The sequence below is a fragment of the Macaca mulatta genome, chromosome 18 (genome assembly GCF_049350105.2).
Source record: "Macaca mulatta isolate MMU2019108-1 chromosome 18, T2T-MMU8v2.0, whole genome shotgun sequence".
NCBI classification, from domain to species: domain Eukaryota; kingdom Metazoa; phylum Chordata; class Mammalia; order Primates; family Cercopithecidae; genus Macaca; species Macaca mulatta.
The window spans coordinates 55,073,671-55,098,353 of NC_133423.1; the positions used below are offsets into that span (position 1 = coordinate 55,073,671).

A 24,683-nucleotide genomic window follows, 5' to 3' on the forward strand; every position below is an offset into this window, starting at 1 on the left:
TTCATCCTTTAGGAGGTGTGAACAGATAGGCCTGAGAAATTCACCACTTCCCATCCACTCCTCCCACCTCTCAATGCATTAAATCCTTAAAACAAAATGAAGGTGCTGCTGTTTTAAGGAAATAAAAGGCTCTCATATCCAAAAGCCCAGAGGTTTTGAGTGGAGAGGGAAATACATTTGAATGTGAATTTTTTTCCCCTAAAGTGCCGCTTAGCAATGCACAGCCTGGGCATCCCTGAGGGAGAAGGCTCTCACTAGGGAGATGGGATGGGACTTTGGCCATGGCAGAGCTGACTCTAGGGATAGGGACCTGTGTCCTCACAGTGCAGACACGTCACAGAGAGGAAGGGGCTGTGAGTTAACTGATGGCTGCTCTCCTCGTTAGGGGCCGTAGCACATCCAGGGCTGGTTCCTGAGTCTGGTACAGTGAAAACAATGTGTTTAGTTGACTCTTTAATTTCCAAGGTTAATCATGTTATTTTCAAAATATATATTTTATTGTGTTAACAACCCCCAGTGGAGATAGTTAATTAAACAAAGTATGATGTTGGGAGTAAAATATGCTTTGCAGGCAGACACTATTTCTTTTTCCTGGTGCCGGATGGACATTTCCATATTGATGGGTGGTCATAATACAGCCGTCACATATCAGCATGGTTGTCCCCAATACCTTGCTTATTGCTGGGGTGTGAACAAAGCTGTGGGTGAACACAGGGAAAATTAAGCTACATTCCTGCCTTCAAGGAGCTCACTACAGATAAGGTCACAAGATGCGTGACTAAGAACCATGTCAGGGCTACCTGTAAAGGAGGTCAGCAAAGGGTTGGCTGTTCCCCATCCGAGCAAGAGAGGATCACTGGAGGAGCCTAGGGGTCTGACTTGGGTCATTTGAACGGGGCAAACTTCACTGGGCTCCCAGGCCTCCTTCATAGAACAGAGCCCACCTGCCTCCTGGCAGGGAACCCAGGAGATGCTCAGAGTTGAGATGCATCCTCTGGTACCTCCCAGCCCCTTTCAGGCAGTGAGAAACTACTTCCCACCTGTTGGGATGCAAAGAGGGACATGATTTGCATTTCTGCTTCCCAGTACACAAATCTTTGCAAAGCTGTTTTTAGTTATTTTTTTTAACCTGAATTATAACTTCCTTTTTCCAAATATGATAGGTCTGTCTGGAGGCAAAGCAATAGGGGTTTTTTGCTAGAAAGACAGATGAGTGGAGAAGAATGCTGGCTCATTGGAGAAGGCAGCTCATTCCAAATCCAGGCAAAACCCAAGGTCAGCCTGAGGGACAAGACTTGGGTTAGATCAAACAGGACGGGGGTGGAGGAAGTGGGGGGAGGGAAGAAGAAAACCAGCTGCTGCCTGTGGGGAGTTCATGAGTCTTGCTGGAAAAATAAGCTCCTTCATTTTACCTTATGTATTATTAGGTGCCAGGGTGGTACAGAGGCTCATATCGGCATTTTCTTTTCAGACTACCCCCGTTCCCAGGCTGCCAGCCATCCAGTGACTGCAGTCTGCGTTTGAGGCCGTAGTGTGTCATCTGCACCCTGCCCTCAACCTGAATTCCACCCCAGGCAGGCCAGCCTCCTCACCATTGACCACCAATGCTCTGTGCTGAGTTCCACCTCCTTGCCGTTGCTCCTAAGGTTCCCTTCACTTGAAATGACCTCTCTCCATCAAAATCTTTCCCAGTTCAAGAGTCAGCTTTTTCTGTAACACCCTTTTCTTAAATCCCGTAGCCCTTAAAGTCAGGACAGCAGCCTCCAGCCCCAGTGAAGGTTCGCGGCAGGGACCAGTTCCCCCAAGCGTATCACATGGTCAGTACTCATAATCCCCTCCTTGGGAGTTTTGCAGAAATGTGACCCTGGGGCTGGTTAGAGAATGTTCAAGAAAATTAGCATTGGGCTAAAGATTAGGGAGTACCCCACAAACACAAGCTGTTTTTCCTGAACTGCCTTATCGTATTCATTCATCCATTCAGCAAATGGCAAGAACACACACTTAATGTGGTCAGTTTTGTAAAAAGAGGGTGGTGCCTTTGCAGGCAGGGAAGAGGTTTCCCAGAAGTTTGAGCAAATATGTTGGACCATAAAATGAATGGTATTGCTACAGGCAGAGAAAAGGAGGGGCCATTCCAGGTGGAGGGAACCCGGAAGCAAGGCTGAGGCCAGATGTAGAAGCATATTCAGGAAACTGGAGCAGGTGTGTGAGGGGCAGCTGGGGGTGGTACCTCATCTGGAGGGCCTGGAATGGCTGGCAAGGCCAGGCAACATTATTCTGCAGGCTGGAGAATTTTGCATGGAGCAGTGAAGTACCAGCCCTGAGTTTCAACTCCCTTGAGGTGTGAGGGCTAAGAAGGGATGGGGGCAGTGGGGACTTGGCTCAGGCTATGCTGGGATCTCAGCCAGAGATGTGGCTATGCAGAGGCGAAGGAGATGAATTCTGGAACCATTTGGGGGTTGAGAAAAGGGAGAAGTCAGAGGGATGAATTAAGATGAGAAGCACTCATATTTCACACCTTTACGTATTTACAAATAGGTATGAAAAGCCTACTAACCAGGGTCTATAAGAGAGAGAGGATGATTCCTTGAGCAGTGTCCAGTGGACCTGGGAAAATGGTGGGGTGGTGCTCTGATGCAGAGACACCGTGACACAGACTCTCAAGCAGAAATCCTGCCCCCAGAGAGCTCTGCTTCCAAAACAATGCATGAGGTGACATTTGAGCCCCTCAAGCCTATGGCCCTACCCCAGGCAGGACGTGATGGGATCTGACAACCCAGGGAAAGAGAAACTGCTTGCCAGGGCCTGGGGTAGGGCAGCCACAGGCCTCTGGGTCCACCTTGGGGTTCCTTGAGCTTGGCCACCAAGAGCTGAGTTGCCTGGCTGGGCAGGCACCACCTGTTTCCCCATCTGTGCAGAAATGACAGTCCTGGCCTCAAGGGTTGTGAGAATACACCATGGTGTGTTAGAGTTCTGCAGTTCTGCCCACAGCACCTGGCACGTGGCAGCCACTTAATAAGCAGTAGCTGTTGTTACTCCTGCTGCTATTATTGCCATTATTACATTACCAAGCGTGGCTCAGGGTGGCGTGCATTCAGCCGACACCATTGCTGGCAGAGATGGGCATCAGAGATGCCCCATTCTGGAAAATCTTGCCCCACACCCCACTGTCCCTGCCTCCTGATGGGCAGGCTGCACATGCCAGCCCAGAGAAGGGGCCCATGGAGGCAGGGAGGGTTGCCCAGGTGCTGGGCAGAGGAGGGCTCAGATCCCAAGAATAGAGGGGTGGGCAGAAAGTGCTGGGAGCCCCCACCCTGGGCACATCTCTAGGTTTGCTGGTGGAGGAGAGAATTAAGTGGGCCCATCAGATTCAGGATATGAGAAGCCCACTCCGTTCCAGGCCCCACTGGATAGACGGCTGGGGGTTGGGCTGCTCGGAGGATGGAGTGGGTGATGTGAGGGAACAGCATCAGCACCAGGGCTTCATGGGCTGCTCAGTCCTGTCCCACATCATGTCTGATGGCTCGTCAGAGTGTGCTAACTGGGTGCTAAGTACGACTGCCCTTCCGGAGACCCTTGTCAGGAGCCACTGAGCTGTGAACACGCGCTACTGTGTGGCCCAGCTTGGATGCCAGCAGAGGGTCCCGCAGAGGGAAATGCAAGGCAGGGATGTGGACCAAACCACAGACACACACACACATACATACACACATGTGCATGTGCACACACGCGTGCACAAACATGCACTGGCACACATGCATGCACACACATGCAGATGGGTACATACCTACATGCACATACATGCTACACATGCACATGCACACACACAAAAGACACATGCATACACAACCACATGCACAGAGACACATGCACACACACAGCATGCACACACGCACAGATACACACGGACACACAGAAGCACACATGTATCCAGAGACACACTACGTTCATACACATAGACACACATAGCCCACACCATACTCTCCACCTCCTTTATCAGGCTCACATTCCTGGCCCACAATGGGCCTGTCGCCATTGGGATTTCCTCAGTGTCCCCCTCCTCCTCCCAAGGTGCCTAGGGAGCCACCACTCTGCCCCCTGCTCTGCCCATGTCCTCTGCAGTGGGACAGGGGCAGCTGATCCTGCCAGTTGTCCCATTGCAGAGCCTGGTCTCTACAGCCCTTCCCTCTACCAGGGCCACCACCACCTCCATGTCCCTGGGGCTCCTTCAGACAGAAACGGCAACATGTGGGCTGCTTCGCATTGACAAAGGCTCCCACAGCTACACTCAGGGCAGTAGGTGGGGCTGTGGCAGGTCCACGAGTGAAGTGATGAGGTCCAGAGCACAGCCTTCTGAGCCAGGTCCCCTCCTTCCCACTCCTGAAAACCCGGGCCAAGGCTAGTGACAGAGGAATGTGTTGTCCCTTGCTAGGAGCCTGTGCATTGTTATGCTGGACCCAGGAACGTCCCAAGGAGTGACAGGTACCACCAAGGTCCTGCAGGCACAGAGATGGGCCGTGCACCGTGGGGGAGGGGAAGGCATCTGGGGAGCCCATGAGGTGAGGCGGGTGCCCCATAGGGTCAGCGAGGCTGTGCTGCCCGGAGGCCCCAGCGGGAAGATCGGGAGGGCAACATTCCAGCCATGGAGATCATCAGGGATCGCCATGGCAACGGGGGTGCAATTAAGGCCCGTTTCAGCTGGGAGCAGCTGTGCGCACTTTATCTGCCTTGAATAAGGAGCAAGAGAAAAACCTGGGGAGGGAAAGGGGGTGGGGAGACAGAGGGAAATGGCAGTCCTTTGCAGGCCTCTTCCTGTTCTGAGCGAAAGAGGGGGGTGTGGAGGAGAGAGAGGGAGAGAGGAGAGAGACGCCGAGAGAGACCTGGACAGGGAGACAGAGACACAGGTGCAGAGAAGATCGACAGAGAGAGATGTGTAACACAAAGAGAGGGCAAGAGAGAGAACGTGTTTTTTTCCAGCCACAATGGGACCATTCAGCCTGCTTCTTCCTCCCAACACTCACACGCACACACACATACTCACACACACACATACATAACACACATAAACAAATATAAATACCCACATGTACTCCCATACAAACTCGTACCCTCCCACACGCACATATAAGTACACACACACTCCCTCTGGCCTCTGAGCCTTCCCTGCTCCCGTCCCCTCCCCCCACCTGGAACTATCTTCCCCTGCCCTGGCCCCTCCACAGGCCTGCACTCCTGCTCTCTGGGAAAACCCTGTATCCCTCAACTCCTGGAGTTGGGTTTTCTCCTTGTTAGTGCAGGGACTTCAGCACCCACTGCTCTCACTGCCTGTCCTGGGCTCATGGCATCCTGGCTGCGGAAGAATGAAAGGTGGGCGTGGGGTGGTAGCCAGAGTCAAGGGCATCCCGCTAAATGAGGGACACACCTTGAGGTTACAAATCCTTGTCCAGTCCCGACATGCCGCGAGGCCTTTGCATGTGCTCTGCCTCTGCCTGGAAAACTCTGCTCTCAGATGCTCACTGGCTCACTCTCTCACTTCCTTCCAGTTTCTTTTCAAATGTCACCTTATCAGAGAGGCCATCCCTGGCCATTCTGTCTAAAATAGCTGTTCCCTCCCCCTTACTCTGCTTTACTGTTTCTGTGACCGTCCAACCAGTTACACCCTGACTTGCATGTTCCTTGTTGGTCTTCCTCCACTAGACCGTGTGCTTCATGAGCAGGGACTTTGTTCACCGCTGTATCCCTAGATCTGGAACAGGGCCTGTCACTCAGTGGCATAGGGCTTCTCAAAGAACCCTGCAAGCTGAAATGAGTGGGTGGTAGAACTTCTCCCACCTCCCTGGAGTCCCACAGCCAGCCTGGTAGCAGAGTTGAGATCGAGCTCCCAGCACTGTCATGCCCCTTTCCCTGGGCTGCACACCTCTTCCTTTCCCTGTCCCCCATGATCCCACTGTCCCAGTCACACTGGCCCAGTCACTTTCAGTCAAAGGCAACCCATGCTTCACCATCCCTTAGAATGACATCCTTCCTCTTCTCTCAGGACTCAAATCGTTCTAAAGCATTCAGATGCCTCCTCCTCCTTACAGCCCTCCCTGATCTCCAATCCCGAAGCCATCTCTTTCCTGTGAACACCTAGGCTACTGAGCTGGGGCAACCAGCTGTGGGTTGGTGGTCCAGTTTTGCTACTGGCAAGCTGTGACTCAGCAAGTCATTTCATCTCCCTAGCATTATTTCTTGGCCAAAAAAGCAAAGGAGCATGATGCTGTCGCTGAGGGTTTCCTGCTTGAACAAACCCATTGCGGGAGCTCATGAGGCTTGGGCCATGCCGGCATCAAGCAGTCAGCTGGATCTGTGTCTGTTTGCCTAGCCAGTGGCTGTGGCTTGTGGGTCCAGAGGGTGGACAGGATGGCATCTGCTGGGCCGTGCCACGGGAGGGTGAGTAGACACATTCTGAGGAGCAAGGTCCTAGTACCAAACAGAGCTTTCATCTCCAAGGAACCAGGCAGCAGGCTGAGCACTTCTTGGGAAGCGCAGAGTCTGGAGATGGGGCACTCGAGGCTGCCAGACCCATGCAGGCAGTGGGGTGGCCACATCTATTCCTGGCAGTGCCCTTGAAGGCGGTCAGAGCAGCTCACGGCAGTTCCCGCCAGCCTCCCAGATGCCAGAACGCTGTCAGGGGCCAGTACCTGCGCAAGACAGAAAGGGTGGGGATGGCTGCCACTCCCCATCCCCAGCCAGCCAGCAAATGAGTCAGAGCTGGACATGCCCTGCCATGGCACTGAGGTCACAGCCAGGAGGGGACAGCACAGGGCCATACTGTGTGGAGGCAAGGCTTCCCGAGGGGGCTTAGCTGTCAGTGGGGCTGCAGTCAGGGAGGCTTCCGGGCAGCCGTGGGCTGGAGGCACACCTCAGAGGACTGGTGACTGGGAGAGAAGGGAAGGACTTCCTCTGTCCTCTGTCAGCACCCAGGGTCCTGGCCCCATCCTCCTCAGATATCTCACTCCTGGAGAACTGCCCAGGCTTCAGGTTCCAGTCATCACGCACAAGCCTCAAGGCCTCAGTGACAAGAGACCCACTCCCTCCAGTTTGAACCGGGACGCAAATTCCTGCTGATGTCAGCACCACTGAGCATCCAAAAGTTACCTGTAATGACTATGCGATGCTCTGCACAACTGGCCATTCGACTGCCTCGTGGCTCTAGATCATTTTAATTTGGGAATCACTGGATGCCACCACGTACTCAGACCTAGACTTACACCAATGTGGCTCTGAGGGGAGATACGTCCTGTTGGTGTCAGCAGGATGAAATCAAGGGAGCTGCAGGGAGCCCTAGATGGCCCCGGAGGAGAGGTGGAGGTGCTTGGGGGGTGGTCACCCAGTGGTGCTGGCCCTCTGGCTGTCAGGGTTCTCCACTGGCTCATGTGGAATGAATGAACAAAGATGGGAAGAGGGACTGAATAATTGAAAGAATCTCCCCCAAAAAGACACGCAGTCAATAAAAACTCAGAAACATTGGCCCAAACCCGAACACCAGGGCAGGTACAAATCAGAAAATGAAGTCAAGCCCTAGATGGGTAGAGGGTGCAGACACCCACCCCTCAACCCAGGGCCCATGTGGCATCACAGCTGAGCTGCAAAGAGGGCTCTGAGCCCTCCAGCAGCCAAGGATGTGCTGGGTGGGCCAGGGCCCCTCAGGAGCTCCTGGAGGCTGGGGAGCAAGCCTGCACAGAGAGAGAAAAATGGGACGCTCCCTCCAGCTGCAGGAGAGGAAGCCCCAGTTTGGGTCAATGGGGATTGGAAGGGGTGGTAAAGTAGCACAGGGTGCGAGTGAGGCCCCGGCTCTAACAGTGAGCACTGGAGCACTGTGGGAAGTCACCATCCTTCCCTGTGCAGTGTCTGTAGTGACACCTGAAGCCCCTCCCAGGGCTATGGGGAGGATGCAACAAGATAATGCACTCAAGGCCCTTCACAAACCAGCACGTGAGGGTGAGGCTTGTAATCAAGAGGGAGCCTCTCCGTGACGTGCTCTGGATCACATGAATTTGGATGCCAAGTGTTTGGTGATTGGCTTCTAGGCTCCAGAGCCCTTGGTCAGTTGACTGCACAGGCACCCACTGTGGCATTTCATTGGCCTCACAATAATGAGACCCTGCCCTTTATCAGATTAATTTTTTTTTCTTTTCTTACTCCACTTTTAGCACTCTGGCAGGATTTCATTGCATCTCTTCATTTCTGCAACTGATCACACACTGCTGGATAGTCAATGAAGGATATTTTAATGGTGAATGAATGAGTGAGGGAATGAGTGAAGTCACTCCTATACTTGGCAAGGGTATCCTATTTGGCAGAAGCTCCTTGAGGGAAAAAGAAAGGCCAGTGTGTCTTGTGCAAATTACGGGGCTTTGCACACAGAAAATGACCAGTAGTGTGGCACTGACTTAATCGTGCTGCCCAGCAACACCACGGTCTTCTCATGAGTGGCTCCTGACACCTGATAGACCCTCTGAAAACAGGCTTGACAGTGAGGGGCGAGGGGAGAGGAGAGAGGGAGCTCAGGAGAAGGGAGAGGTAGAGAGAGGAGGAAGGGTGAGAACCAAGGAAGAATAAATGATGATTTGAACGATTAAAGAAATATTAGCTAATATTTACTGCATGCTTGCTGTGTGCCAGGAACTGCGTCCAGTGCTTTACATGGACTCTCATTTAACCCTGCATGCTGGGGGCTGGGACCATCTTCCAGGTGGTGAAGCTGTCACAAAGAGACCAGAGACCTTAATCAAGGGTATACAGCTCATGAGTGGTAGAGCCAGGACTCAAATATGAACCTGTGGAATCTACAGTCCAAGCCTTTCCTGCCCTCCCTCAGATAGGGAGCCCGACAGCACCCCCAGGTGAGGACCCTGGGGGGCTACATCGGTCACCCAGGCCTGGCTCGATCCCTCCAGTCTAGGGCTGTGTAAGGGAAAGGTGGGTCTAGCCCACCTTACCTGTCACTGACCTGGGGAGCCCCAGCCTACAATACAAGGTCCTTGATCTCCAAATCCATCTGTCTCTTACATGTAGGTAATGAGGATTCAAAAGTGTGGCACGGCTGTAGCATTTATGCAGTCTGCAGACCCTCCTCATCACACTCACAGCCCACCTGGACAGAGCCCCACCACCCACGTTAGTCCCCTCCTGCTGAAGCAAAGCATCCATTTCTGTGACCTTCTCTGGAGCAGCAACCGCAAGCATGAGGGGAGGATGGCGCTAACAAAGCCTGGGTCACAGTCCGGGCTCTCGCCACTCCGTGCCTCCCTCTCACTCTCTCTAAGGTAGAGATATTAATACCTGCCTTGAAGGGTTGTGAAGAGGATAAAAGCTGGGTCCACGAGGGGCCTGGCATAGCGTAGACACTCAAAGGGTAGATGATAAGGAGGAGAAGGATGGTGGTGGTGGGAGACAGAGAGAGGGACCTGCAGGCACACAGGCGATGTGAGGCTTCCAGGCCTCCCATGGCCATGTCTCTGTCGGCCTTCTCTGCCTCTTCTCCTTTTTAGCTCCTCAGCGAAGCTCTATGGGAGACACGGGATGCAGCCAACTCATGCTTCCCTTTCTCTTTTGAAAAGAGTTGCCTTCTTTCCAACTGCCCCGTCCCTCTGCCCCTCCCTGGGCCTCTGCCTCCCTGCATCTGCCACCCCATCCTCGCAGGCATTGTCTTCGTGCCCGCCTCTGTCTCCCTGCTCCCCCCTCCTCTGCTTAATCATCTTAATCATTGTGTCCTTGTAACTCGGCCCTGGGCTGTCTGGCGGCAGCTCTACCCCACGAGGTGACAACTCTGAGTCACACACGTATTTGGATGCCAGCACTGTGACTACTGACCCCAGACCCCAGCTGCAGGCCCCAAACCCCCCTCAGGGACTCAGCCTACCGAAACACTGAGACACCCTTCCAGGCTCCATCTCTGCTCCCCTTGGGGAGAATAGAGAAACAAGCCCCTGGCCACACTCTCTGGGGCAGGATACCCAGCACAGGGCTCAGACCAGCCCCTCAATTCCCACTCCTGCAGCCCGGGTCTATGCAGTGTGGTGGGGAGGGGAGGATGTAGGATCCTAGTCTCTTACCAGCCTGTCTCAGCCTGTCCTCAGCATCAGGCCACCTAAATCAGCCAGCCCTACAGGTGCTGGTTAAAAGGAAGGTTCCTGGGTCCTGCCCTCAGGCTATGTCTTTAACTAGTGAGCCAAAGTTATAATTACGTGCCCCCTTCTTCTTTCCGAGCAGCCCCACGCAGCCTCTGTCTGCACCTGAAGCTGGCAGGCTGTATGTGCCCTTCTGCAGGCCGCAAGCCCAGGAGCCCGCGTCACGAACACAGGATGCTCCAACAGCACCCTCTCCTGGAAACTCCCTTTATTTTCTGAGAGTCAACTCAGGTTGCTTTTGGTGACCATACAAAGTGTCTCTCAGAAGCTTACTCGGGGAGGGAAGTACCGGGAGGCAGTAAGGAATGGGAGGGCCTTGTCTGGAGAGCCCCTCCTGAGCCTGTCGGGGCCATGGACAGTGCAGAGAAGCACCCCAAACCCAGGAACTAGCCCACCCCTGAGCCTCCCCACCTCCCTCCTTCCTCCTCTGAAACTGCATCGCGCGCGCGCTCGCGTGTGTGTGTGTGTGTGTGTGTGTGTGTGTGTGTGTGTGTGTGTGTGTGTATACGCATGCTAGAGAGACAGAGAGAGAGAGAGAGCATGTTTCTCTTGGAGAAGGGCAGCTTTGTTTATTACAGCTGTAACCTTGGCTTTTGGGTAGAGCAGGGCAGTGGGAATCTTTGGAGCCTGGAGCAAAGAATTTAATATTCATAAGTGACCTCATCATAAATGGAGTCCAGCACCCCCGAAGGACTCGCGGGTGATGCCCACTGCCTCCTCCCACGGTTGCCTCTCTCAGGGAGTTCATCAAAGCCTCCAACCATAGCTCCTGGCTGGCTGCCCACAGTGTCTCCAGACCTATCCTGGGCTCTGGACTCCTGAGCTGCAGTCCAGGAGGGGGATGTTGGAGGGGATCCACCCCTACCCACACAGGGGGTCTATATAGGTGCCTGGATACCAAATGCAGGGTAAGCACCCTGGGGTCAAGAGACTGGGCTCAGGGTCAGGGTCTCACACATAGTAGGAACTTGGGACATAACAGTATAGTAGGTTCTGATCCAGCATCTTGCATTTGTTAACTCATTTAATCAGCACAGAAACCCAAATTATAGATGAGAACATTGAGGCAGGGAAAGTTAGTAACTGGCCCAGGTCACACAGCCAGTGTGTAGCAGTGCTGAGATTCAAGGCCAAGGATTATGGAACATGAGGAGAATCTCACAGATACACGTCAGGCCCAGATTCAGTTACAGAAACCTCTAAATTTTTAGCATCTATTTTAGGGCTCAGCACTCAGAATATGCACGCTGAATATTTGTTGAATTGACATCTCGCTGGGCAGAGTGAGCAGTAAATATCTGGCGAATGGAGGGCGGATGAATTGTGCCCAAAAGGAATTGAGCTTGTGAACGCAGAAGGAGGCCCAGGATTCCATGTCAGTGACCACCCCCAGCCCTGACACAGAGAGGGAGAGGGAGAGGGAGCCGAGGAATCGGGGTCTGCTCCCCACCCTTTCCTACCCAGGAAGATGTGGGCAGGGAAGCCTGGACCCTCTTCCTGAGACCCTCCAGGAAGAGCCTTGGAGCCACTCTCCAGCCATTCAGGGATGAAAGCCTCCACCCACACTGATGATGTCATTGGCCTGCTTTGAGAAACGCTGGCTGAAGCCCCTCTGCCAACACGCTTCAGCATATGCACACACTTCGGTGCTGAGGAGCCCCCTCAAACCTTGTAGCAGGCCATGGGCCTCCTCTCCTGCCAGCCCAGGACCTTTATGCAGAGGGAGTGTGCTAGAATCAGGATGAGGTAGGGCAGGGCAGATGGTGCAGTTGGGAGACCCTCCCCCCACTCCCCTGTTTGTCTAACCCAGAGCCCACCTCTTGTGTTTATTTTTAACAAGCAGAATGATGGTCCGGGTCTTTTCTACTTGTCCACTTTTATAAGCAAAGGAAGGGGAAGAAATAAGTCTCAGGAGGCCGAGAGACAGAGACAGGCTAGGGCTTTGCCCCCTGTGAGGCCCTAGGGTTTGGCTGTAATCCGCAGGAGACACGTCCCCCTCCCAATCCCATCCCCACTCCCATCAGGTTCTCACCCTCCAGGAGCTCCCATTTGGGAAGACAAAAGCTACGCACTGGAAACAAGTTGCCCCTTGTTTGACCACATGTGCAGAAGTCAGGGGAGGCTTAGAGATGGGTAGAATTTTGAAAGCAGAAGGTAGTGGGAAGTAAGAGCACAGACAAGACTAGGAAGATAGGTGCAAACTAACCCAGAAGGCAGTGTGGTTGGTAGCAGGTAAGAAAAAGAGGGAGAGCTTAACAGGACGGAGAGGGGGAGATTATGGAGCCCTGCCCAGATGTTCCTTAGAGAATTCTACGATTCCAAGGCGCCTCCATAAGGCATCTTGTTCATTCCCATGCAGGTGGCTCAGAGTTCCACAGCCCTTCTTGCAGACCGTGCTACCAGCGGCAGAGCCTCTTCTTAGCAACTGTCCAGAGACAAGGCACAGCACAATCTGTTTCCTTGTATTGGAAATGTGCTCTGTGGACTGAAAGCAACCTTCCCAGGAGTCACCATGTGGCCTTCCCATGGGCTCGCTGTGCTGTTTGGGCCAAGCCCCCTTCAGCAGTAGCATACACTGTGATGACCCTCACCCCAGCCACCCTCCCTTCCTGAGGTATTGACATCAGCGATCCCTTCTCCCTTTCTAGAGGGTATCTTGGCCCACCCAGTCATTAATTTGCAAATGGGCCATTTCTGCTTCAAAGGGAAATTTTTTTTTCTGAGATCTAGTTTTTAAGTATTCTCAAATGACTAGTGAGAATCAATCTGAGATCTAAGAGTTTGGTGCATGTTGAGTGTGGATTCTCAACTTCCATCTTTATTTCTTTATGGCATGACTTGGCAAGCAGGTGGATGAATGTGGGCCCGGAGGCATGGGTCCCTACAGAAGCCATGTTCGCCATTTTTTAAATTTGTTCCTTCCACTGAGCTGCTGCTGATTTTTATCCCTTTCTTCTCCATTCATCCTCGCAAAGCCCCTGGGTAATTCATCCTTTGTCCACAAGTCTGGCCAGCCCCAGCTTTGTGCCAGCAGGAGCCAGTGGGGCACCCAGCAAAGGAAATGCCCAGGGTGACACACCGTGTCATCTAGGGTCTTTGTGGTTCAGGTGTGGAGATTCAGGGGAGTTCTGAGGAGGGGGAATGGGTGTGAGTTGCAGTGGTCAGCAGGATTTCCTGAGGGAGGAGGGCTGCACTGGCCCTTCAAGAGTAGAAGGCTCCCCAGGGCCACAAGCCTAGTGGTGGGTGGGGAGGCAAGCTGGCTGCCACTTCTGAAACCCTTGGTGGATAGGTGTCCCCTTCTGTTGAATGTGCACCTACCCCAAAAGAGGGTGACCTTGCAAGATAGAGAGTGACCACAAAGCAGATGGTCTGACTCAAGATAATGGTCCCTGGCTGCCACCTCGTCCCCACAGGGGCTGGACTAGGCTGCCCCAGCCAAACCACCCTGACTCTTTCTACCCCTCCTACCTAATTGCCCCATTACTGTAAATAATATCTTCCCATCCGAACAATTAGCCTCCTCGTTTTGAAACTCCTGGTTTGTTTTTTCTGGTTCTGAGGCCTTAACATTGGAAAATACAAACATATCCGGCATTTGTCTGCGGTCTCCCTGCAACCATCCCAGCCACTAATGCACTTACAGCCCGCACAGGCCTGCTCCCCAGTCCCCATCTCCCACGTGCGTGTACACACACACACACACGCACGCACACACACACACACACACACAGCATTGTTGAATTCTGGGAGGTAGGGAGGAGCCAGCTCCCTGGCATCAGGAAAGCAGACAGGGGGCTGGCTGGCTGGAGCTTCCTTCAGGATCTGCCCCACCCTCTGTGGCTTTAAAAACAAATCCCAAGCCTTCCTTCAGTGGATGTCCAGAGTCACTGGTCCAGGGGGGAGAGACAGTCTGAAGATGATCTCAAGACAAGAACGGTTTAGGTATCAGCAGCAGCAGATACGGTTGTGGTGGTAATGTTGACAACAAAAATAATGCATCCACTATCTAATATTCATATTCCTTGCACCACTTGATGAATCATCTTTAAGTCCATCCAATCCTTTAAACAAGCTCAGGAGATCAGGGGATAATTGTTATCTCCATTTGCAACAGGGAAACCAAGGCCCAGAGGGTCTGTAGTTTGTCCAAGGTCCTTGGAGGATAAGCAGGGGAATGGCTAGTTGGGCAGATGGGTAGTTAGGTAGGTAGATAGGTGGATCAGTAGGTGATTGCAAGGGGCAGTTAGATAGGTTGACAGAAAGACTAGATGACTGCAGCCAATATCCTCTCTCTCCCCTCCAGGCCACTCATTGCAATAATCACCTGCCCCATCGAATACAGTTAGTTGTATTTTAAATTGAACTGGTGCCATTTATTAATTATTCCCTGTGGGCCCTACCTCCTCCAAGGAAGGAGACACCTCTTCTCCTCTGTGCCTCCCTTCCCTCCTGTGGCTGTATTTTTGGAGCTGAAGCTCAGGACATCTGGTCTGACAAGGAGGAAATGCTCCTCAGATGGTAGGAGAAGCGAAATCAGGGCTGTCCTGGGACAGCAGGCTGAGCCTGGATGCTCCACACTGGGCCTGAGACGAACTGGGCACGCAGCCATGGCCAGCAAGGCCTGGTGGGGCTGAATGGGAGCAAGGACGTGCCTGCCCTTCCTCCTCAGTTCTCTAGGATGTCCTCGGAGCTCCAGGGGGACAGCACAGCCCAGCCTCCCCTCCTCCCCACCTGGTTGTTAGTTCCAGCACGTTCCCCCTCACCAAGGCCCCCCAGCCAAGGCTGCCTGAAAAACTCCACCGGGAGCGTGTACAGGACACCTTGGGTCTAATGTAACATTTAATGGCCAAATCTCCCCAGGTCCCTGCATTAATACAAAACTACTTTACTCATTCTAACCAGACAGAGTCACATGGCTAATGGCTCCAAGGCCAAGCCTGGGCACGAGGGAGGTAATGAAGGAAGCAACAGCCATCAGCACCTTGCTGTGGCCTTGAGTGGCAGAGGTGGGCCATCCCCAGGACCAGAAGTCATCATGTGACCTCTGAGGACAGGACCCTGTAGTGTTCACGTCTACCTCCTAGGAGCCTAAGGCAGGGCTGTACTACACATCAGTCATTATTTAATACACAAGTAAATGTCTTGGGGACAAATGTTTCCCCAAAGACATGCAAGACAGGCATACACTAGTCCCTGCCCAGCCTAAGCCAGAGATGATATGATGCTGTCCAGCCACACAAACTGAGCCCTGCCTCTCACACCAGCCTGAGGGGCCTCTATTGGTTCCCACCTGGGAGCTCCAAGGATATGGGGGACAAGAGAGCTGGTGGGGGAGAGCTTCCCAGAGAAGAGCAACTAGGCTAAGTTGTGGAGGTCCCCAAGGGCTCCATCATGGTCCTAGCCCCCAAGGTCCTTGGAGTGGTCAGGAAAACAAGACTTCTTAGGAGAAGAAGGCACAGTGTCAGGGGAAATAAGGTCATTTGGACACTGATAGCAGGGCTGTGGATATCCAGGGGTGTGGCACAACCCTCATGAGCTCCTAGGTATTTCAAACGCACACATGCACACACACACATGCATGCATACGTGTACACACATGATCAGAAAAAAGCCCTCCAGAAATTGACCTAACTTGGTTCTACTTTCAATTTATGTAAACCCCACTTTCATGGACACTGAGGGACAAGAGAAACTGTCCCATGGACATCCAAGTACTTCCAGATTGTATCCATGCCCCCCGCCCCCACTGCCTACCCCTCAGGGTAAAGCAGAGCTACCCTCACTCCAGTAGTAACTGCAGCCAGGCCCGCCTCTGGCCAGCTGCAAAACCTGGTGAGAGTCCCTTTGCTTCTCTGGGCCTCAGTTTTCTCATCTGTAAAATGAAGGGGCGGGCCTGCAGAGTCCCTGGAGCCCTCTGCAGTTCCAGCATCAGGACTGTAGAGGCTGCTGGGCTCTCAGGTGGAGGCAATTTCCCAGATCACTGAGCCCCACCTGGCCACCATTGTATGAGGCCTCCCCTGGGCATTAGCCATCTGGAAATATTGCCATCCATCTTTCTGAATATCTGGTTAAAACACTTACCTAATCCTAACCTAATCCTTTCAATTTGGGGAGAGAATTGAAGAAAAAAAAACGAAAGCAGCCTGAAGCCTGAATGCTAACAGATGGGTAAAAAGTATGTATAAATTACACCCGCGGCTGTCAATTCAAGCTCTTCAGATAAAGTGATATGAAAGGTGTTTCATTTATAGGGGAAATTAATTGCCAGCTGTATGACTGGATGGTGTGAAGAAACCACAGCCACACGATGTGTCCCATATATTTTTCCTGGCTGGATTCAGTACCTTCTGTGCCAGCGGCTCCTGCACCACTCCAGACCTGGAAGGCACCAGGGCAAACATGACCCTGAACCACTATTCCAAAGTTAGGATGCAGCCGAGGAAGCTTCAAACATGTTAGCGTGCACGGCACTGAGAGGTAGGGTGTCAGCCCCTCCTGCTACCAACCCTGGGTCTCAGTGTCCTCATCTGTCAGGACGGCTGCTTAAACTGCATCTACTCTATCTACTCTGTCAGCATTCTGGGCACAGGATCGCATCCCAGTCTTCTACCTACCTTTGTCCTGCCTTGCCAAGCACCTTGCCCCACTGTGGATACTCGGTCCATGTCAAGGGGTAACACTGTATCTGGAACACCAGTCACATCATTTAGTCTCGGACCAACCCACTCTTCATTGACAGTCAATCACTTGACCTCTCAGGCTTCGGTCTCCACATCAGCATAGTGAGGTTGTCTTAGGCACCTCGGACTGCCATACCAAAAACCACAGACTGAGTGGCATACAAACAAGACAATTATTTCTCACAGTTCTGGGGGCTGGGAAATCCAAAATCAAGGTGCTAGCAGATTCAGTGTCTGGCGAGGGCTGTTTTCTGGGCTTGCAGACAGCCGCCTTCTTGCTATGTCCTTTCATGGTGGAGGGAGACTGAGCTCTGGTCTCTTTCTCTTCTGATAAAGACACTAACTAATCCCATCATGAGGGCCTCACCTTCAGGAACTCATCTACACCTAATTAATCTCCCAAAGGCCCCACCTCCCAATACAGGCTTCAACATATGAATTTGGGTGGCAGGGGGACGCAAACGTCAAGTCCTTAACAAAGGCACTTAGCTGGAAGGTCCACAGCTCCCAGTGCTGGTGTGTATTCTGGCTATTAAAGTTCTCATTATCTCTGTCTCTGGCTGTGGAGATCAGGAGACTGAGAAGACAACTCTACTGGGAAACAGAGTCAGCCAGGACAACTCCTCTACCCACCGGCCTGGATGTGTCCTCGCCAGAGATCCTTTATGGGGAAGAAGTGTGCATCACAGGAAGAAGAGATGGCAGCCACTCCAGTGCCTTACCTTGGTCCTCCAGGACACAAGATGGGTGGGAGTGGGGAAGCAGAGTGCTGCCAAAGCCAAGACCGTTTATGCCCCCATTCCCCCAGTTTCCATAGTATCTCCCCCACAATGAACCCCACCAAAAGTGCTCTCTGGATCATTTGGTGACGATGTCCATAGCCCCAGAACAATTTCTGAGAAGGGCAGACTGCACTGCTGAAAGACTTCCCAGCTCTCAGATGGCAGGGGCCCTGACACTCGGACCTTGGCACCAGTGTGCTTGCCCATCCTCACCCAGTCCACATCAGCCAGGAGGAGGGGTCTCCCAGCATCCTCCAGCTTGGGAAATTGCTTCTGGTTCCTGCTTCTCCTGCCTTCTCATTCTTCGTTCTTTCTTGGGCACTGGGTGGAGCAGACAGAGCTCAAGGTGGGGCCTGCACTGAGACAGTCGGTTTGGAGGCACACACTTGTAGCCACCTGCCACCCACTGGGGAGCCTGGCCCCCAGCTATGCTGCATGCAGCCATTCTGCCAGCTGCCTGACAGGCCCCTGGGGTCCTTCCATTCTGGCTGGGGAGGGGGTGAGTGAGAGGATTTCTAGCCTGTGCTCCCCCCATTATCAGAACTGTTAAGACAATAAGCTAATATTCTACTCAGATTTAAATAATAAATTAATCTACATTATATTGAGGAGGCCTGAGAGAGACTTAATTATCTGGTGTACTTTTGGGTGGAAATGAAGGTTGGGAATCATGCTGGGAATAGACAAGCTCCCTGTGATCACACTGACGTGGGAGTTTAAATGCCAGGGCTCCTGGGCAGAGGTACAGAAGTGCCCTGACTTCCCTCTGCCCCAGCCACTCCCTCCAACATGGGGAGAAGGCACCTTTATTTGTGACCATCCCTTCAAAGGGCTCCAGGAACAGTTTCTGAATTGTGTGTTCTCCTGAGTAGGCAGCCCAGGAAGTGAAGAACCAAAGCCTCTGTATGGCCTGAGCTGTTTGCCGGGGAAGTGCTGGGGCCACCTGTCCCCCTAGGCAAACAGGAATAACAGAAACTTCCCCAGAGGACAGAGGTCAGCCCTGGTTCTGGACCCCACCTCTGCAGCTTCTTGCTGTGTGACCCTAGGCAGCCTGCTTGATTTACCCCAGCCTCAGTTTCCACATCTGTGTAATGAATGTGGTATCAGCTCTGTCCGGGTGTCTCTAGAGGATGAGACACTGAAAGGCGAGGAGCTTTTAGCACAGCACCCCGGGCAGGAAGCCCTCAGGAAATGGTAACCCGCGCCTGCAGATGCTGTCTGAATGAGGGAGCATTTGAGGGCGCCTCGAACTGCTCCCTGAGTTCGTGGTTACCGTCTTAAACAAACGTAGCAGTATACGGCGCTGGAGAGTTGAGCCGCGTTCTTTTCTTAAGCGAGCCAGCGCCAGGCCTGTGGTTAATTTTTCTCCCTGGCTGGTTGCTGCCGCTCCCTGGGAACGGAGCTTTTCACACCCCGAGCCAGCCTGCCCGAGAAAGGACTATTTTCAGCCCAGCAGCTACAGCAACAAAAATGTGAAGTCATTCCTGCTGCCTCCAGCTCACCCCTCCCAAGAGAGGTGAGCAGAGAGGTGCAGACACTGCAGCGGAGATCCTGGAATGCCCACCACCCGCTCCAATCTGTGACCCTAGAGAGACACCACTGTGTCCTGGGTTTATTCCTCATATCTGCTACTTCACCTCCTCTCCTCCCTATGGGCCGTCTCAAGGTCTGGGGTCTTGCCAGGCTCTGCCTGGGGATGTGGCATCCTACTGGACTCTGTCCCTCTGGAAGACACGCTAGGGTGGGCTACAGTGCTAAGGACTGGGGTGTCAACTGAGGCTGAACCGACAGGGTGCAACCTGCTGAGAGTCGCCTGGGAGCCAGTGCCTTGTTGGGACGTGATGAGGTGGGGGCAGGAAGGAGGCACCTGAGTGATGAATCATCACAGAGAACCCAGGGAAGTGGGTGTTGCTGAGATCCTGAGCTCAGAAAAGCTTGATCATTTGTTAAGTTCAAAACCTGGCAGTTGTCTGAGTCTGCTCTGCAAAGAAAACTGGGGATCAGAGACCCTAAGCAAGAGAGAGAAACTCAGTGGTCAAGAGAGCGGAAGCCTGAAGAGAGGTGCCAGGAGCCAAAAGGACAGCCGCACCCCAGACCCAGGTTAGAACCATCAACAGCAGGGCAGCTGGGTGTCAGACACACCCAAGACACATGCGCGCACACACACACATGTGCACATGCACACCAGCCAGGCTGGGGAATGGGCTGCGGGCTGGTCACAGGTCAGCCAAACAAGCCCTGGGCCTCCTGCAAGATATGTAATCCTTGTGGCTTCTAGATGCTCACAGAGAAAGTCGAACTGGAAAAATTCCACCTGTCTCAGCTGAACTAAAAAGGGGGTTTGTTCACAGTCAGGCCAGAATAGTGAGTCCTAGGAAGTGGGATGTGGCAAGGATCACCTTTCCCTGAGTTCCCTACCCCCAAAGGGAAACACAGGGAAGCCCAGGCAGGGACTGGAAGAGAAGAGAACAGTTACTAGAGTGGGCAGGTGACCTCCCTACATCCCCTGGAGTTCCCCCGTCCTGTGAACTTGCCATTTTTCTGCCGCAAGAGTTTTAGAGGGAGTAGTCAAAAGATCTGAATCTCCCCCTGCAATAGCGAAGACAAGATGCCCATTTTCCCTGCTCAGGGCTTCAACTGGGAAAAGGAGGGGGTGCAAGAGGAAATTGTTTGAGGGTGCATTTAGGGGCAACATTGCAAATCAAACACTGGGAGGACTTGGGGAGCTGGCGAGAAGACCAGAGTCTCCTCCCTACTCCCTATGCTGAAAGGGCCGTGGGACAGGCAGGCTGCCCTAGGTATTTATTGATCGCATCTGTGGCCTCCTGACATCAACAGAGCAGCTGCTATAAGGCCAATCCCCATGCAGTCTGAAAGGCCCTGGTTCCTGGTGCGGCTGCTCGTTCACCCCACCAGGGAGGGGCGGCACAGCAAGCCCCCGGCTCTCCTCCATCTCCTCTCCGCTCTTCGCTAGTGTAATAAGGTGGCTGCACCTCACTCCCAGAGGAGGTCGGGCAGGGGAAGCAATGGCACAGCCCCTGGTTTTGTCTGTTTCTGCCCTTGAAGACAGGGACCCCTGTAGCCCTTTTGCCCCATGAAGGTGACTGGTACCAGTGCCCGACCAACAAGCCACACAATTAGCTCTGGGCTTCCGGTCCTTGGAAGTCAAATCTCAGTGGTCACAACAGCAGTTAATAGACCGAAAATGCCAGAAAACTGCCTTCGGGTCGTTCCATGAGCCCAGCAGTCTAAGGTGGGTGCTTTCTCCTCAGAGTAACCCAAACCCTCATTGTCTGTACTCCTCATTGGGCAGCTAATCGTGTATGGCCTTGAAACATCGCTTCTCTTTTTATTCTGAACTATTAGTTAACTCTTGGAGTATTAATTTACTTTTTATCGTTTCCGTTTCAGAGTTTATGTGCAGCTTCCCTTCTCCCCAACAAAGTGATCAGCTCACCAGAGTCAGATACCAAGCCTTGTTAATCCGGCCCTTGGCACCCAGGTGCCTATAGGGCCTTAGGTGTAGCGAGCACTCAACAAAGATTTCGCTGTTTAAAAACTTTTGCCACACAGGCCTGGGTGTGGGGAGAATAAATAAATACATAAAAATACACACTTTTTTTGGGCACGGGGTGGGGCAGACAGAGCTTTAGAAAATAAAACAGGGATTTCCAGGTCTGGGGAGCTAGCCAGTCTCAGACTGGTTGCCACAAGACAAGCCATCTCCCCGGGCTCCCGATACTGCCAACCAGTCTACCTCCCCGCATCTCCTTTCATTCTCCAAGTGACAAAATCGTGAAGGCTTAGAGAGAGAATGAAACTCAGGTGGTCCGTCCTCAGACCCGCTCTCAGAACCCTCTCCCTGTCTGCTTACACACTCCTCCCCACAGGGAGCTCTCCACTTGCCAGGTGACCCCATTTCATGGTTGGCCAGTGACAAGATGCTTCAAGACACAGACAATCATGGCCCCAACCTGGCACTTTGAGATAATTTCCAAAAACAAAGGCTCAAACGAAAATGGTTCTCATGTTAATAGCTCCATCATTTGCCTACCGTGTTCTCTGTGCTGTGCTGAACACCGCAGGGGCGCAGACTGCCACATACAATCCTTGTCCTCAAGCAACATTCAGTGTCGTTGGGGGCCAGAAAAATGTACAATAAAAGAATGATGACCCCACAGAGAAGACACCAACTGCTGCAGTGTGTTGGCAAGAGCAGGGCGTGGGACATCAGGACGCAGTGTCCCCAGGCCACCTTTAACCATGGGGAGGTCTGAAACAGCTCCTTCCCTAGGCAGGCCCGTAGTCACTTTATCTGTGCAAAAAAAGGGGTGGGCCCAAATGATCCCATAAGTGCTTTCTGGCTCTCACGTTCCTGGGGACACAGTCATTTCTTGGGGAAGAGGAGGACAGAGCAGGAGGCACTGAACTTAGAGAGATGAACGGGGCGGCACCCCACTCAGGGGCACATCCTAGCCACACTTTCCCTCCCTGCTCACCTCCTACAGGCATTCAATCCACTTACCGGTTTTGTATCATGTTGGAGATAGATGTGTGTGGCAATAAGATTCCTGTGTTCCTCATACCATGGATTGGAACAAGAGACAGGCATTAGAGGCCTGGCAGTATTGCAAGCTCACTTCTGACCAGGAGCACATCAAAAGAGCATGAAACAGAAAGAGGATAAAGGAGCTGAGAGAGCATAGTAAGAAAATTATTCAAGGCAGGGGCTCAATCCAAGAAGTCTTCCTGAAAGAGGAGAACGTTGAGGAGGGTAGAATACAGTAAATGTGAGGCACCAGCCAGGTCTCCAGGGTGGCAGTGCTGGTCTCTCCAGGTCCCTGCCTTGAATAATGCCACTAGCCCTGAAACAGGAAGCAGCTTCTCTGTTCTCAGCTATGAGATGGTCACATGATGAGGTCCTTGCACAGACATTTTTGCCAAACCACATGAGTGAGAATATGTTGTATTCTCCTGGGCATCTGTCATTTCAAACATCTTTGCTTGGCATCTTACAGCTCTCCCCAATCTCTCTGCCCCCAGCATTTGCTTTGCTTGGTCCAGGTGCAGCCTTCATTGTCTTTGCTGTTTATAAAGTTGAAGGATAGTGCGCCTACCATGATTTCTCCAATTTGTTTTTCTCTTATTTCTCTAATTTGGTCTTTTCAAATAAATTGGTAGAACAAATGTCGCCTCTCCCATCCCACCTCCAAGCTCCCCCTCTGGTCCCAGGTAGGATGTGCTGGGAGTTGGGGGCCTCCTGGGATGGAAACCAGTCTGCAGGCCTCTGGAGCCTGTACCCCCACATTGGCGGGTGGCCCTCACAACAGCACCCCTTCTGCTGCACAAAAGGGAAGGTGGGATCCCCCTGAGGGACAGAGGCCATCAGTGCTGGCTGCTTCTCAGCCACTGTGTTTGACCTGGAGGCTAAGTACCCAGCAGGAGTGAATCCAAAGAGAGGACCAGGTGGGACCCAAGGCTAAGCTGCCTGGGCTCCCAGCCTCGCAGCCTCCCAGCTCAGGCCCAGAGATAGCAATAGACAGGCATCTTTCATGCCTCACGCTCCTTGCAGTCAGTGGAAAATTAGATGTTCAAGGTAGGGGGACCTATTTCATGCTTTTACAGTTTTTCCACAAAACGAAAGCCAAGGACTCAGGAGGCTTAATTATGTGAGCATAGACAAGCTGTCTCCTGGGACCTCAGTTTCCTTATCTGTAGATTGGGCATGCTGGTACCTGCCCAGACAGCCTCGTAGATGCATTTGGAGGATGAGATGAGAGATTAATACAATGGCATTTTGAAAAACGTAAAGTCCTGTGCTCAACTGCCAGGGAAGTTTAACAATTTAATCTTAATATGGTGACTGTGGCTTATTGAGTTTTCACATAACTTAAAAGGAGAGAAAGGAGAAAGTGGCTGCGTAATAGAAAAAGAATACACAAATAAGGAGATGATAGCCCACCAGGAAAAGAAGACGAGATAATAAGATCTCCAGGAAAAGAAGCAATTGTTTTTGGCCTAATGACTTTTTAATCAGTCAGTTGGTCAATTTTAATTAGGCACCTACTGTATGCCAGGGAGTGAACTAGATGACACAGTCAAGGAACAGAGCTGTCCCCAGACAGAGGACAGCAGGGAGGGCTCAGCGGCCCATCCTCACCTCTGGCTCACCCACAACCCTCAACCACAACAGCACCTAGAGTCCTTTCCTCCCTATACTTGCCCAGGACCCAAGCCTAACCCAGCAGCCAGGCCTAAGGCCAAGCTCCCCCGACCAGGGGTGCAGGAGGGAAGAAGTAGGCAATGGATGGGAGTGTGGGGGAGGCAGCCTTACCCAGAGATACCTACAGCTATAAATAGCTCTAGCCCCACCTCCAGACCAAGTGAGACCTGCTAATGTGCCAGATCCCCATGGGGTGAGGAGAAGCAGCAAACACTTCCCCTGGGGTGGGAGTGCACTTTTGCTCAGCCCTGGGAGGCATAACTGGAGGGGGCCTGACAGGCCACTTCCTTAGCTACCAGGGGGCCCGAGCCAGGAGGAGGCAACTCACAGCAACTTAGGGGTGCCCTGCTCAGTGCTCCCCCAATTCTGCTCAGAGAAAGCTAGATGCACACACTGCTTCTGCAGACTGTCATTTGCAAAAACCAGGCCCTAAACCACAGTTATCTGGTCGTTTCTGCTCTGGGTTGGGCTTGTGCCTGGCTTTAGGTTTTGTTTAAAGCCCCAGCAGGCTCTAGCCTGTTACTGTGCTACACACCATCCTTGCTGACTTCACCCTCCCTGCCCCAAGGTTTGTGTGGAGTGGGGGTGGAGGGCCCACTGCAATGCTATTACAGTATTTGCATTTATATGAGGCACAGACCCCAAGTCTCCAGTCTCCGGGTGCTTTTACAACTCTGTGTATACATAATTTATTTTTGTTGCTATTTAATCAGTCTCCGTGTTGAGATGAAAAGTTTCCAAGGGGCCCCAGGTTATTATGCACCTTGCAATTCCACCAGCATTGACTGAGTGGATGGGGTCCCCAGTCCGTGCTCAGCTGCAA

The 24,683-nt window shown here is 52.6% G+C and overlaps 1 protein-coding gene and 1 long non-coding RNA gene across 18 annotated transcripts in view; one reads left to right on the forward strand and one right to left on the reverse strand.

Moving 5' to 3' along the window:
• The window catches only part of LOC144336404 (uncharacterized), a 127,847-nt gene extending 105,547 nt beyond the window's left edge, over window positions 1-22,300 (reverse strand). Inside the window, exon 1 of the long non-coding RNA XR_013408169.1 lies at window positions 22,163-22,300. This is a non-coding gene — a long non-coding RNA (uncharacterized LOC144336404). The remainder of the gene's footprint in view (window positions 1-22,162) is intronic.
• Window positions 1-24,683, forward strand: part of CELF4 (CUGBP Elav-like family member 4) — a 321,222-nt gene that overhangs the window by 109,557 nt on the left and 186,982 nt on the right. The window lies entirely within an intron of this gene.